Raw genomic sequence first — 13,526 nt, 5'->3', positions numbered from 1 at the left:
TCCAATAGGAGATCTGCATTTTCTCCCATAAAGAGCTTCATAAGGAGCCATTTGGATGCTAGAGTAGTAACTGTTGTTGTAAGCAAATTCAATAAGAGGTAGGTGCTCATCCCAATTACCTTTGAAATCAATCACGCAAGCCCTCGAAATATCCTCTAAGGTCTGAATAGTGCGCTCTACTTGCCCATCCATCTGAGGATGAAAGGCAGTACTTAAGTTCACCTTTGAACCCAAGCCTTTTTGGAATGACTTCCAAAACTGTGCAGTAAATTGCGCACCTTTGTTTGAAATAATGGAGATCGGAACTCCATGAAGTCTAACCATTTCTTGAAGATACAATTTGGCATAGTCCTCTGTTGTATAGGTGGTCTTTATCAGCAAAAAATGGGCTGACTTTGTCATCCTATCGACAACAACCCAAATAGAATCATGCTGCCTACGAGACCTTGGTAAGCCTGTGATGAAATCCATGTTAATCATCTCCCACTTCCATTTCGGAAGTTCTATATTCTGAGTCATACCACTGGGCCTTTGGTGCTCAACTTTAACTTGTTGGCAATTCGGACACTTAACAACAAATTCTGCAATGCCCTTCTTCATATTACTCCACCAATAAACTTCTCTCAAATTCTGCAATGCCCTTCTTCATACTACTCCACCAATAAACTTCTCTAAAATCGACCTTAAACTCTCAAGAACTCCTCAATCTCATCCCAAATTCAAGAACGAAAGTAAATTCAAGAACACATATCAAGAACATAACTTTTAGGACGAATTCATGCAGAATTAAACATGTTTGGCGCATGGGTGAATGAACCCAACGCTGTGTGAACTCACATACCTCGTAGGATTGAATCCTTGGCAAAATCCACAATCAAACTTGAACGTTCTTGACGAATCTTGCCTTTTCTCCTTCTTTCTCCAATCCCTAGCATAGATTTCTAATTTTCTAAACTGACCAAATTCAGTTTGACCCTTAATTAATTCATTAAAATGAATTAAATAATTTGGGTAAAGAAAAACACCAAACTACCCTTTAAAAATCCGAATTGGATATTTTTCTTATTTGAATGGTCCAACTTCCAATGGCATAACTCACTCATACGAACTCGGAATCGCGCAAAATCGGCGGCGTTGGAAAGATTATTCCAAGAGTTTTCCTACGATATCTGAAAACACACCTAACTCATCTAGAGCTAGGAGTTATGGTCGTTTGAATTTGGCCAAAAATCCAACTTAACATGCTTAACAAATTTTCCAGATTTTTTATATTCTTTCCAAAAATACCTATTTCCACTTCTTGACTTCTTCCTAGTTATTTCAAATTGGCGAGATGTTACAGATACTATCTCACTTGACGCATGACTACCATATTGCTTGCCTAAACGTTACCTACTTCACAAAATACATAACTATATTTTACGATGACCACTTATCATAGGTTAATTAATCACATGTTACTGTTTTCCAAAGCTCATATGATTAGAACATTTATTCTAAATTTTTAGTCTATTAAATGACTTACGGTTTATAAGATATAACTATACGTGTTTGAAGGTATGCTCTTGAATTGATTATCTTTGTATTTTAGTGATTATATGTTGCCGTCCCTTAAAAACTATTTTTGTATATGCTACGGGTGCCCTAAACTGTCAATTTATAAGATACATGTTGTTTATATATTGTATGTACCACAGACCCTTAGTGCTTAAGTTAAATCCACTTATAATATGTCTCGTGACCTACGTATTTAAAAGACATTAAGTACATGTGTATATATTGACTATTGAGGTACCAGTGGGCACTGGGTAATGGGCTAAAAGTTTAAATGAAAAGGATGTTTTATGATTAATTATTTAAATTTAATTCTATACATCATAACTTGAGTTTTTACATGACATGCACTCTTATAACTTTGGAGCTTGAGTAACTAAGGAACTTTTGTACTCCTGCTTATGCTCACCAATATGCATGATCAATTTCCTATTGAGAAAAAAATTGTGTATGATTTGGCGTATCTGCCACTTCTATGTATAGCGTTGTAATAACATATGGTCAAACATTATACTTATAATAAGGCAGTAATACATTGAAGGTTGGAATATCTCGCCCACTGCATTAAAATTTTCTTATTGAATTCACATGTTCGTACTTTACATGAGTATGTATTGTTTCATTCTCAATACCTAAACTTTGAATGACATTTGTTCATACATTAGGTACTATGTGCCTACTTGAAATAGATTAGTAAAGATAAGTTTTTCTTGTTGAGAAACATTTTGCATTGTGTGGTAATTTGATAATGTTTTTCTCAGACATTACTTTATTAATATGGTGTATATAGCCTTATGAGTTTTAGGTTTGAGATATTTTCATATATAGATGAAACCCTATTGAAATTTTAAAAGAGTTCCTAGTGTAATACTCACATGCAGTTATTTATTTATTCGACGACGAATGTTTCTAAGGGAGGGGAAGGATGTATCACCTCGGGTGTTTATAATTTTCCTTTGCCTCTTATGGAAGGCTTATGTGCCTAAATTTGAGAGTTTTATTATAGCACTGTGCATGATTTGATAACATCACATTTTAAATCGAAATCTAAAAAAAATATTTATTGCCCTCCTAAAATATTTTAAATACTTATGAAAATAGTCTTAGTTATGATATATTTGTATGCGTATTTATATTTATAAGAGTTTTATCAATTAATAATATTTAACGGAGACACTAAATCTTGTTATGTCAAGAAATTATTATATATGGTAGACTTTGTTCAAAATAATTGGGAAAATGCATAAGTACCCCTCAGCCTATGCCCGAAATCCCAGAGACACACCTAACCTTTACTAAGGTCCTATTACCCCCCCCCCCCCCGAACTTAATTTATCTATAATATTCTACCTCTTTTCGGCCTACATGGCACTATCCTTGAAAAAAATGTCAACATGCGTTGGGCCCACAAGATAGTGCCACGTAGGCCAAAAAGGGTAGAATATAACATATAAAATAAGTTCGGGAGGGTAATAGGACCTTAGTAAAGGTTAGGTGTGTCTCTGGGATTTCGGACATAGGCTGGGGGGTACTTATGCATTTTCCCAAAATAATTTTCTATTAATTGTATTATACTCATAAGAATTATACACATTTTACTACGAAATAACCAAATGTATAAGTAATGAGATTTATGCCTTATAAGATTTTTATATGATTTATTTGTATAGCAATAAATATTAGATTAATTAATGATGTACTGATAAATATGTACATATCTAATTATTTTGTTACTTTGTAATATAATTAATGTTTTTAAATAGTTAGTGAGTTATTTTATTCAGTTAATGACCCATCACTTTATTATATTATATTTTTTTAACACCTAGAATTCTTAATGACTAGGAATATTGCCAACAATTTCATTTAATGCTCTTTGTATATATATTATATATATAACTCTACCTTGTCAGTAAAAGGAAGATAAAAAACATTTATAATGCATCTATTAAGTCACTAGAAGAACCTTTTAGTCACGACCGTATTATCGCTAGTCCACCTCTTTGATTGTTCTTCATAAATCAAGAATTCCTTTTAAGTTATCAAAGTGAAAAGTTGAGTTTTCTCTAATTAAGATTGAGCTACAAAGGAATTTATATTTTTGGTCATTGTAACAAGTAAAAGGATTGGAATTAAGGTATGTTAAGGCAAACTTCTCTTTTTCATATCGCGTGAATTCCAAAAATATATAAATCACGGAACAAGTTATTTTTACTATTCTATTGCTAGAAAACCCCTCTGAGAAGGGCATCGAGATGTCAGCTGGTGTCGTTTCTTGATTGTATCGTGTCGTTATCACACTTGTATTATTGTGTAGTATGTTTGATGGCTAAAGTTATTTTTCATCGAGTTTGTAATTCCTTACGTCCATTAGTGAGCTATTGTCTTAAGTGTGAGGCTAAAATGTTGGAGGATATTATGTTGCACCTAAGAGGGGTTATTAAGCCACTTTTTCTCGTCAAAATCTTTTACAAAATGTTATTTGAAAATGATATTAATACCTAACATCGTACTCTATTTTTGTGATATACTTGTCAAGCAGCCATGTCTCTGGAAATGATTGTTGGGTTTTAAAGGTGTGAACAGGAAATGAAGGGTTGTGACTCTCCTGAAGAGTTGTGACTATGTCGAAGGGTTGTGAACTTTATGAAAGGTTGTGTCCTTTCTAAAGGATTGTGACCGTTTGAAAGGTTATGCCTTTTCCAAAGCATTGTGACCTTTCTGAAAGGTTGTCTTCTTTCTGAAAGGTTGTCTTCTTTCCAAAGAGTTGTGACATTTACCCTTTGTTGGCTATAAATAGAGAGGTTTTCTCTCATTTTTCTGTATCGAATTCTTCCCTTCTTTTGCATACATTTCTTACAAAACAAAATCGATCGATCGTGTATGTGTGTGTGATTCGTTGCTGTCATTTTGAGTTCGTTGAAATTATCGAAGTTTGAGGTACCGCTACTTCTCTAATGGTTAATCCGTTTTATCTTGAGAGGAATTAATCTGCAACCTCGGGTACTTGAGGGGATTAAATTTCTTAAGGACACACAGTGGGTTCTGTGGACTCGGATAGTTCTTTGTGTTTTTCTTTTCATCTTTTATTATTTCTAGTTTGCTAATCTGAATACAGGAGATAACAAGGGTTGTACTATTACCAAATTGAAGTCGTTCATAAATCAAGTCAAGCTTGTTAGTCTCCTTCTGAGTTCCTAAGTGAATAATTTTCTAAGTTTGAAGTTGAGTCAAGATCTTCAAGTCTATTATGAGTTTTGTAGGCCTAAATGATTGTATGAAGTTTAATAAAGTCATGAGGAGATCTTTTCAGCACCTTAAGATATTGTAATCATCCTCAAGTTTAAGTTAGCTTTCTAAAGTTGAGTTAAGTGTTCCGATTTATTCTCCAAGCATTTGAGGTTCTACGAGACAATTACATGTTATACTAAAGTGATACGGGATTATGAGAACACGAGAAACCAACGGGCCAAGATTGACAATATTAATATGGTAACGTATATTCATTACAAATCCATGACATGACATGTTATGCCTTCTACTCATGAGCTATAATCGGGAGGTATGAGGTCTATTGCCTATATTTATACACATGAGATAGAGTTGGCACAAGTTAATGAATATGATGTTGGTTAGCTTCTGAAAGGCAACACGATTGCTAGCATTTGGTTAGGTATGTCATGCATTTCATTTATAATATATATATATATATATATATATATATATATATATATATTTATCACATACTATTACTCGAGCATACCATGCATGTTTGATTACTATGTGGTCAGATGTCAGACATGAATGCTATAAGAGTTTCACTTTCAGGTGGTATCTCTATTGCATATTTACTGTAACTATTTATTATTTTACTTTCCGCCTTTCATAACAGTACATTTCATTTGTATTGATGTTCCATTGCCTGGGAACGCTGCATTCGTGCTACATGTTCAAAAAGAGGCCTTTGCAAAAGAAATGTTAACTCATATGAGGAGTGGTAAACTCCAATCTTCCTAGAGCAGTTGGTTGTCCATAGGTTTTGTGTATTTGAGTTTTATGTATAAATTTTGGTATAGTTATGGCCTTTTACAACCAGTTGAGTTGTAGTATTCATAGAGATTTATGGACATACTTGTTGGATCGTCTCAACTTCTATTTATAACCTTGTCGATTATTGTATATATGATTTCGTTGTAGCCTTGTCGGCTTGATAGTTCTTTTATCAGTTATGTTGGTCTTGCCAGTACTTTTCATTATGTCATTAATACTGTTGTGACCTCATAGGGTCCATTTATCTTGTTTCAATTGTGATGGCTTTGTTGGGGTCCATTATTCTCTTTCTATTATGTTTCAATGGCTAGCTCTGTCGAATAAGGTACCGGGTGCTAGTTGCGTCTCCCCTAGTTTGGGGCCTGACAATGTGGTAAGTTAATTTTTTTAAAAAAATATAGCTTTATTAATAGTTCAACAAACATATATTGTAAACTAAAATGTAGTTGATTATAGCTATTAGAATAATATAACAATAAATAAATTTGTGTACCAAAACATTAAGTTAAAGATGATCGTATAAATAGTAACAGTTTATACTAAAAATAATTTTTTAAAAAAGAATTAAAAGTGATAATAAATTTAATAAATTGTTTTTAACTTAAAAATTATGGCATTTAAAACGCGCAACACACGAGTATGAATAAAAGTATTATATACTATTGAGGAGGAAATAAAAATTACTCCCCTGTCTCATATTAGATGGAAACTTTTTATTTTACACGGTAATTAAGAAATCATTAATAAATTAATCAACTTTAATTACTTTGCCCTTTGTTCATATTAATTAGCCTCTTGAAAAAAGAAATTATTGGGTCTTCAAAGTTGTTTAAAATTCCAAAGGCCATAGTAAGGGTAAAATGGAAAAAAAATAATTAATACTATCCTAATTTAGTAACTGACTAAGTAATATGGGACAATTTTTTTAATAAGATTCCATCTAATATGGATAGAAAAAGTATTTTTAAGAGAGTAAAATAGAGAGTTTGATTGGAGTTGACTGTCTCCAAATATAGAAATCTCTATATTTAGAGAATTAAATAAAGAATAGAGTTGGAGAGGTCTTAAAATGATGTTTTGATTCTATGGCTGTACACCTCCCACCCCCCACCTCCAACCCGAACAAAAAAAAAAGGTGAAAATCGTTTCATCCTCCAACTTTGCTTTAAAAATCAAACTCCTCCCCTCAACTTGAACAATCATCAAACCCCCTTCTTTATCCTAACAAAAAAATTCAAATGCCTATTATACCCTTTCATTGTCAACTCTTTTTACTTCTTTAAACTAATGATTTTTTTTTTGAATTCATGTAACAAATTTTCACAAAAATCATAATCATTTTTTCTTGAACAATAATAAAGTGAGAAATATTAATTAAGTATATGAGCTAATGATGCTTTATAATGAAGTTAAATTAGCATAATTGAAAAAAATATTTTTATTAATATAATCAAACCCATATATTTGTTTACACAAGTAAGAAAAATTAGCATAATGGAAAAAATATTTTTATTAATAATAATCAAACCCATATATTTGTTTACACAAGTAAGAATAACAGAGAATAATAACTATACAAATATATTTCAATGTTAAAAATATATAAATAATTAATTTAATAAGGTCTAATTTTTAAAGAGAGTATTTTTTAAATTTAAGTTATTTTAAACTATAATTTATGTAATATTGCATTAATGTCAATCAGAACTTGTTTATTATATAGACAATATAGAATTCCCCGGAGGTTTATATCACTTTACCCTCATACTAAAAATAGTTGTTTTGATTTACTTGTCCATTTAATGAAATCAAAAGAATTTTCAAATACTTTTTTTTATGTCTATTCTTAATATTAAATAACTGCATAAAATAGTAATAATCAAATTTAAAGTTTCAAAATATTATTAATAATGTTAGTTAGTAAAACAACCTCTAATTAGCTTTTTTTAGGGACATCATATCGGGAAGGGGTCAAGTAATATGAAACACATAGAGTAGAGAGTGGGAGAAAGACAAAACACACATACACACACTTAATCATATTATATTGAAACAATAATCATAAATATAATATTAAATTTTGTGACAAATTCATAAAAATATTATTCTACTTGTAATGTTAATAACTTAAAAAAGATTATAAATACAAAATAAATTATATATAATATCAAAAAAAGTATTACATATAAGTGGTATAATAAGGATAAAAATGGATAATGCATAGAATAAAGGAAGAGAGTTGATGATTATTCAAAGTTGAGAGGATAAATTGATTTTTAAAGTGAAGTTGGGGTGAAAATGATTTTAACCCAAAAAGAATAATCTTCTCTTTTGCCTCATTATTGACTCTTCTAGTTTGGTGAAAACAGATAAGACAACTAGCGGAGAGAGAGAGAGAGAGAGAGAGAAATATCTTTCTTGTTTGCAATCGTTGTGTTTCAAGAATTAATCTTCTCAAAATCATTTTGTGTTTCCTTGTTTTGCTTTGCAGATTCAGAAATGGATATTGGGTTAGCAGTTGGTGGTGCATTTCTCTCTTCAGCTTTGAATGTTCTCTTTGATAGGCTTGCTCCTAAGGGTGATTTGCTCAAGATGTTTCAGAAGCATACGAATGATTTTCGGATCTTAAAGAAGCTGAGAATGACTTTGCTTGGTCTTCAAGTTGTGCTAAGTGATGCAGAGAATAAGCAAGCATCAAATCAATCTGTGAGCCAGTGGCTTGATGAGCTTCGAGATGCTGTGGATTCTGCAGAAAACTTGACGGAAGAAATCAATTATGAAGCTTTGAGGCTTAAGGTGGAAGGTCAGCATCAAACTCTTGCAGAAGTAAGTGACCTAAACCTGTGCTTGAGTGATGATTTCTTTCTAAACATAAAGAAGAAGTTGGAAGACACTATTGAAACATTGAAGGATTTGCAAGAGCAAATTGGTCTCCTTGGCTTAAAGGAGCATTTTGGTTCGATTAAACAAGAAGCTAGAACACCTTCAACTTCTTTGGTTGATGATTCAGATATCTTTGGAAGGCAGACTGATATAGAGGAATTGATTGACCGTTTATTGTCTGAAGATGCAAATGGGAAAAAGTTGACTGTAGTTTCTATTGTTGGAATGGGGGGTGTGGGTAAACAACACTTTCTAAAGTAGTTTACAATGATGAGAAGGTGAAGGACCATTTTGATTTGAAAGCTTGGTTTTGTGTTTCTGAGGCATATGATGCTTTCAGAATAACAAAAGGGTTACTTCAAGAAATTGGCTCATTTGACTTGAAGGTTGATGACAATCTTAATCAGCTACAAGTCAAATTGAAGGAAAGCTTAAAGGGAAAGAAGTTTCTTATTGTTCTGGATGATGTGTGGAATGACAACTACAACGAGTGGGATGACTTGAGAAATCTTTTTGTACAAGGAGATATAGGAAGTAAGATCATTGTGACGACACGTAAAGAGAGTGTTGCCTTGATGATGGCAAATTAGCTTGGACAATTTGTCTATTGAAGTCTCTTGGTCTTTATTTAAAAGACATGCCTTCGAAAACATGGACCCTATGGGACATCTGGAACTTGAAGAGGTGGGAAAACAAATTGCAGCCAAGTGCAAAGGACTGCCCTTAGCTCTGAAGACGCTCGCTGGCATGTTACGCTCCAAATCAGAGGTTGAGGGGTGGAAACATATTTTGAGAAGTGAAATATGGGAGCTGCCACACCATGACATATTACCAGCGTTGATGTTGAGCTACAATGATCTTCCTGCACATTTAAAGCGATGTTTTTCCTATTGTGCAATATTTCCTAAAGATTATGCATTTAGGAAAGAACAAGTTATTCATCTGTGGATTGCAAATGGTCTTATACTGCAGGAAGATAGAATCATTCAAGATTCAGACCAATACTTTCTCGAGTTGAGATCAAGATCGTTATTCGAAAGGGTCCCAAATCCTTCTCAAGGGAACATAGAGAAATTCTTAATGCATGACCTTGTCAATGATTTAGCCCAAATTGCATCTTCAAAACTTTGTATCAGATTGGAAGAGAGCCAAGGATCTCATATGTTGGAAAAAGGTCGACACTTATCATATTCAATGGAAAGTATCGACTTTGAGAAATTGACACCGCTCTACAAATTGAAGCATCTGAGGACATTGCTTCCAATCAGTTTCCAACATGGTGCTCCACTTAGCAAGATGGTGCTGCATAGCATATTGCCAAGACTAACATCCTTAAGGGCATTATCGTTGTCAAATTATTGGACTGTGGAGTTGCTGGATGCCTTGTTTATCAAATTAAAGCTCCTCAGATTTTTGGACCTTTCTCGGACAGCGATTAAAAGGTTGCCGGATTCCATTTGTGCATTGTATAACTTGGAGACACTTCTCCTGTCACATTGTGATCATCTTGAGGAGCTACCGTTGCAGATGGAAAAGTTGATCAACTTGCATCATCTTGACATAAGCAACACTTCTTTCTTGGAGATGCCACTACATCTGAGCAAGTTGAAGAGCCTCCATGTGCTAATGGGAGCCAAGCTTCTTCTAGGTGGATCGAGCATGGAAGATTTGGGTGAACTGCATAACTTGTATGGATCTCTATCAATTCTAGAGTTGCAAAATGTGGTTGATAGAAAGGATGCCGTGAAGGCAAAGATGAGGGAGAAGAATCATGTTGAGAGGTTATCTTTGAAGTGGAGTGAAAGTAGTGCTGACAATTCACAAACTGAAAGAGACATACTTGATGAGCTACGCCCACACACAAACATAAAACAACTCCAAATCACCGGATATAGAGGGACAAAATTTCCAAATTGGCTAGCTGATCATTCGTTTCTTAAGCTAGTTAAATTGTCTCTTAGCAAATGCAGGGACTGTGATTCCTTGCCAGCACTAGGGCAACTCCCTTCTTTGAAATTCCTTTCCATTAGAGAGATGCATCAAATAACAAAGGTCACGGAAGAATTCTATGGCAGTTCATCCTCCAAAAAGCCTTTTTACTCTCTTGAGAAGCTTGAATTTGCAAATATGTCAGAGTGGAAGCAATGGCATGTACTAGGAAATGGAGAGTTCCCTACACTTTCTCACCTTTCAATTATAAATTGCCCTGAACTCAGTCTGGAGACACCCATCCAACTTTCAAGGTTTCAAGTTATTGGTTCTCCTAAGGTTGGAGTTCTCGAGGGAATGAAGCAAATTGTTGAATTATCTATTATTGGTTGCAATTCTCTTACCTCCTTACCTTTTAGCATACTGCCCAGTACCTTGAAGAGAATACAGATATCTCGTTGCTAGAAATTGAAATTGGAGGTGCCAGTTGGTTATTATAACATGTTTGTTGAGGATTTGAGCCTTGAAGAATGTGATTGTATAGATGATATATCACCTGAGTTGCTCCCAAGAACACGCAAGTTGAATGTATCTGATTGCCACAATCTTACTAGGTTTTTGATTCCTACTTCCACTGAAAGTTTCTATATTGGTAATTGTAAGAATCTTGAAAAACTTTCGGTGGCACTTCCATCTGCGATGACATCATTGAGTATAGGCTACTGTGAGAAGCTGAAGTGGCTTCCAGATCATATGCAGGAACTCCTTCCATCTCTTAAGGGACTGCATCTTTCTAGTTGTCCAGAGATAGAGTCCTTTCCTCAAGGAGGATTGCCCTTCAATTTACAACAACTTGAGATCATTAATTGCAAGAAACTGGTGAATGGCCGAAAGGAGTGGTGTTTACAGAGACTCCCTCGTCTCAGAGAGTTAGAATTAGTGATCTATCATGACGGCAGTGACGAAGAGATGGAACATTGGGAGTTACCTTGCTCTATTCGAAGACTTGAGGTATCCAATCTGAAAACATTAAGCAGCCAAGATCTCAAAAGCCTCACCTCTCTTGAATTTCTATATATTGCTTATTTACCTCATATCCAGTCACTTCTGGAAGAATGGCGGCTTCCCTCCTCTCTTTCTGAGCTATATTTATATGGCCATCATGAGCTCAATTCACTAGGCCTTTGTTACCTCACTTCGCTTCTACGTCTACGCATCGGCAATTGCTGTAATCTCCAGTCACTTTCCGAATCAGCACTGCCCTCCTCCCTCTCTCATTTGACCATCAAGTATTGCCATAATCTCCGATCACTTTCCAAATCAGCACTGCCCTCCGCCCTCTCTGAGCTGACCATTTAGTGTTGCCGTAATCTCCAATCACTTTCTGAATCAGCACTGCCCTTCTCCCTCTCTAAGCTGACCATCAAGGATTGCCCTAAGCTCCAATCACTTTCTGAATCAGCACTGCCCTCCTCCCTCTCTGAGCTGACCATCAGAAATTGCCCTAATCTCCAATCCCTTCCAGTAAAAGGGGTGCCCTCTTCCCTCTCTAAACTATGGATTTTCCGCTGCCCACTGCTCAGCCCACTACTAGAATTTCAGAAGGGGGAATACTGGCCAAATATTGCTCAAATTCCCTTCATATTTGTCGATGGGAAACACCTGTAATGTTTAAAACAAATGGTGCTCTGACAAATGTAAGTTATTCTTTTCCCTCGGAAGCTTTTTACTTTTGCTTACTTCACTTTGCTTTTGCTTACTTCACTTTGCTTTTCTGTTAATTCCTTTCCTTTTTAAAATCTTGTTGAGCAGTGTGGAGTGTCTATTGCTCAAACCACGGCTAGTGACCAAAAATTGCTCATATTTCCACCATATATGGGAGAACCTGAAATAATTAAAATGAGTGGTGCTCCTACAGATATATAAGTTATACTATTTCCTTAGTATCTTTTGATTTTTAGTTACTTCTATTTGCTTGCCTGTTAAATCTTTTGGACCAGTGTTGTAGCATCTATTACCTCTGTGAAGTCGAGGAAATATCTTTAGATCAGGAACAAACTCCTTATATTTGCATTGAAACATTGTAAAAGAAATCTAATATAAGCAGGAATTGAGATAATTTGCTCCAGAGTTGTCACCAGGATGTTTATTGCACAAAAGCAATTCATATATTCTTGTGACAAATCTCACTCTTCATGACCTATGTTCTCTCTCAAATCTTGCAGACTGGAAGTTTATTTGTCATCATGAAAGTTGTTCCACATTTTTCGTCTCTTCTACAGAGATAAAGGGTCCAAGAAATCCAACCTCATTTGTCATCTCTTCTACATAGATGGCCCAAGAAATGCAACCTCACTTTCTCAATTAGGTAGCCAAGACCTTCACAAGAGTTACATCAAGCTTGGAATTTAAAGAAATTTAAAACGACTTTGAATGCCTACTTTCATTATTTACTCCATGTTGTACCATATTGATATCAAATTTGATGCTACTGCATTTTACATCAGTTTTTTTGGTATTCCAAATCCAGAATATTACATCCATTTTTTGTTTTGATATTCAGAGAACTTTGGAGATTATGAAGTTTCTTTCAAGTTATGTCCATTACTCAACCTCGAGTGACACCTCACAGCTAGCAGAAAGTCAAGGAAGTATATCCTAGTCGGGATGACTTCAAGGTTAGATAACAAAATAATGATTTACTCGTGTTTTAGTTACGAAGATGTGTATTTTTAAGTAATAGTTTGCACTCTCATAAATCAGCGAAATAGATTTCCTTCATTGGCACTCTCATCAGTCATCAGCCAGCGAAACAAAGAAACCGTCGGTTTCAAAATTCCAATGACACCCAAGTTTAAAAAAAAGACATCAACAGAGGAGAAGAATTCAACCCCACACCCATTTCAACCCAAGTTTTCTGCTTTACCTGATGCAAAGAAGTTTATGGGAGAGAAAGGTCCAAAGGTATATATATTTTTTCTTCTCTCTTTCTCACTGCAGCACTTATATTGGTTTTTCCCTGCTTTACATCACAATGCTGTTGGAGTATATCAGTTTTCTACTGTTATTCAGATACTTAAAGTGGGAAATTGCTTCTGATTTGAGCTTTA

At 34.5% G+C, this 13,526-nt stretch overlaps 1 pseudogene; it reads left to right on the top strand.

Moving 5' to 3' along the window:
- Positions 1 to 8,058: 8,058 nt before the first annotated feature.
- On the top strand, positions 8,059 to 13,526 carry LOC125817145 (putative disease resistance RPP13-like protein 1; annotated as a pseudogene).

Source organism: Solanum verrucosum, unplaced genomic scaffold, assembly GCF_900185275.1.
Source record: "Solanum verrucosum unplaced genomic scaffold, falcon-dt-bn FXZP01000094.1, whole genome shotgun sequence".
Classification (NCBI taxonomy): Eukaryota; Viridiplantae; Streptophyta; class Magnoliopsida; order Solanales; family Solanaceae; genus Solanum; species Solanum verrucosum.
Note: the sequence above shows the minus strand (reverse complement) of the source record. Positions and strands in the feature narration are given on the sequence as shown.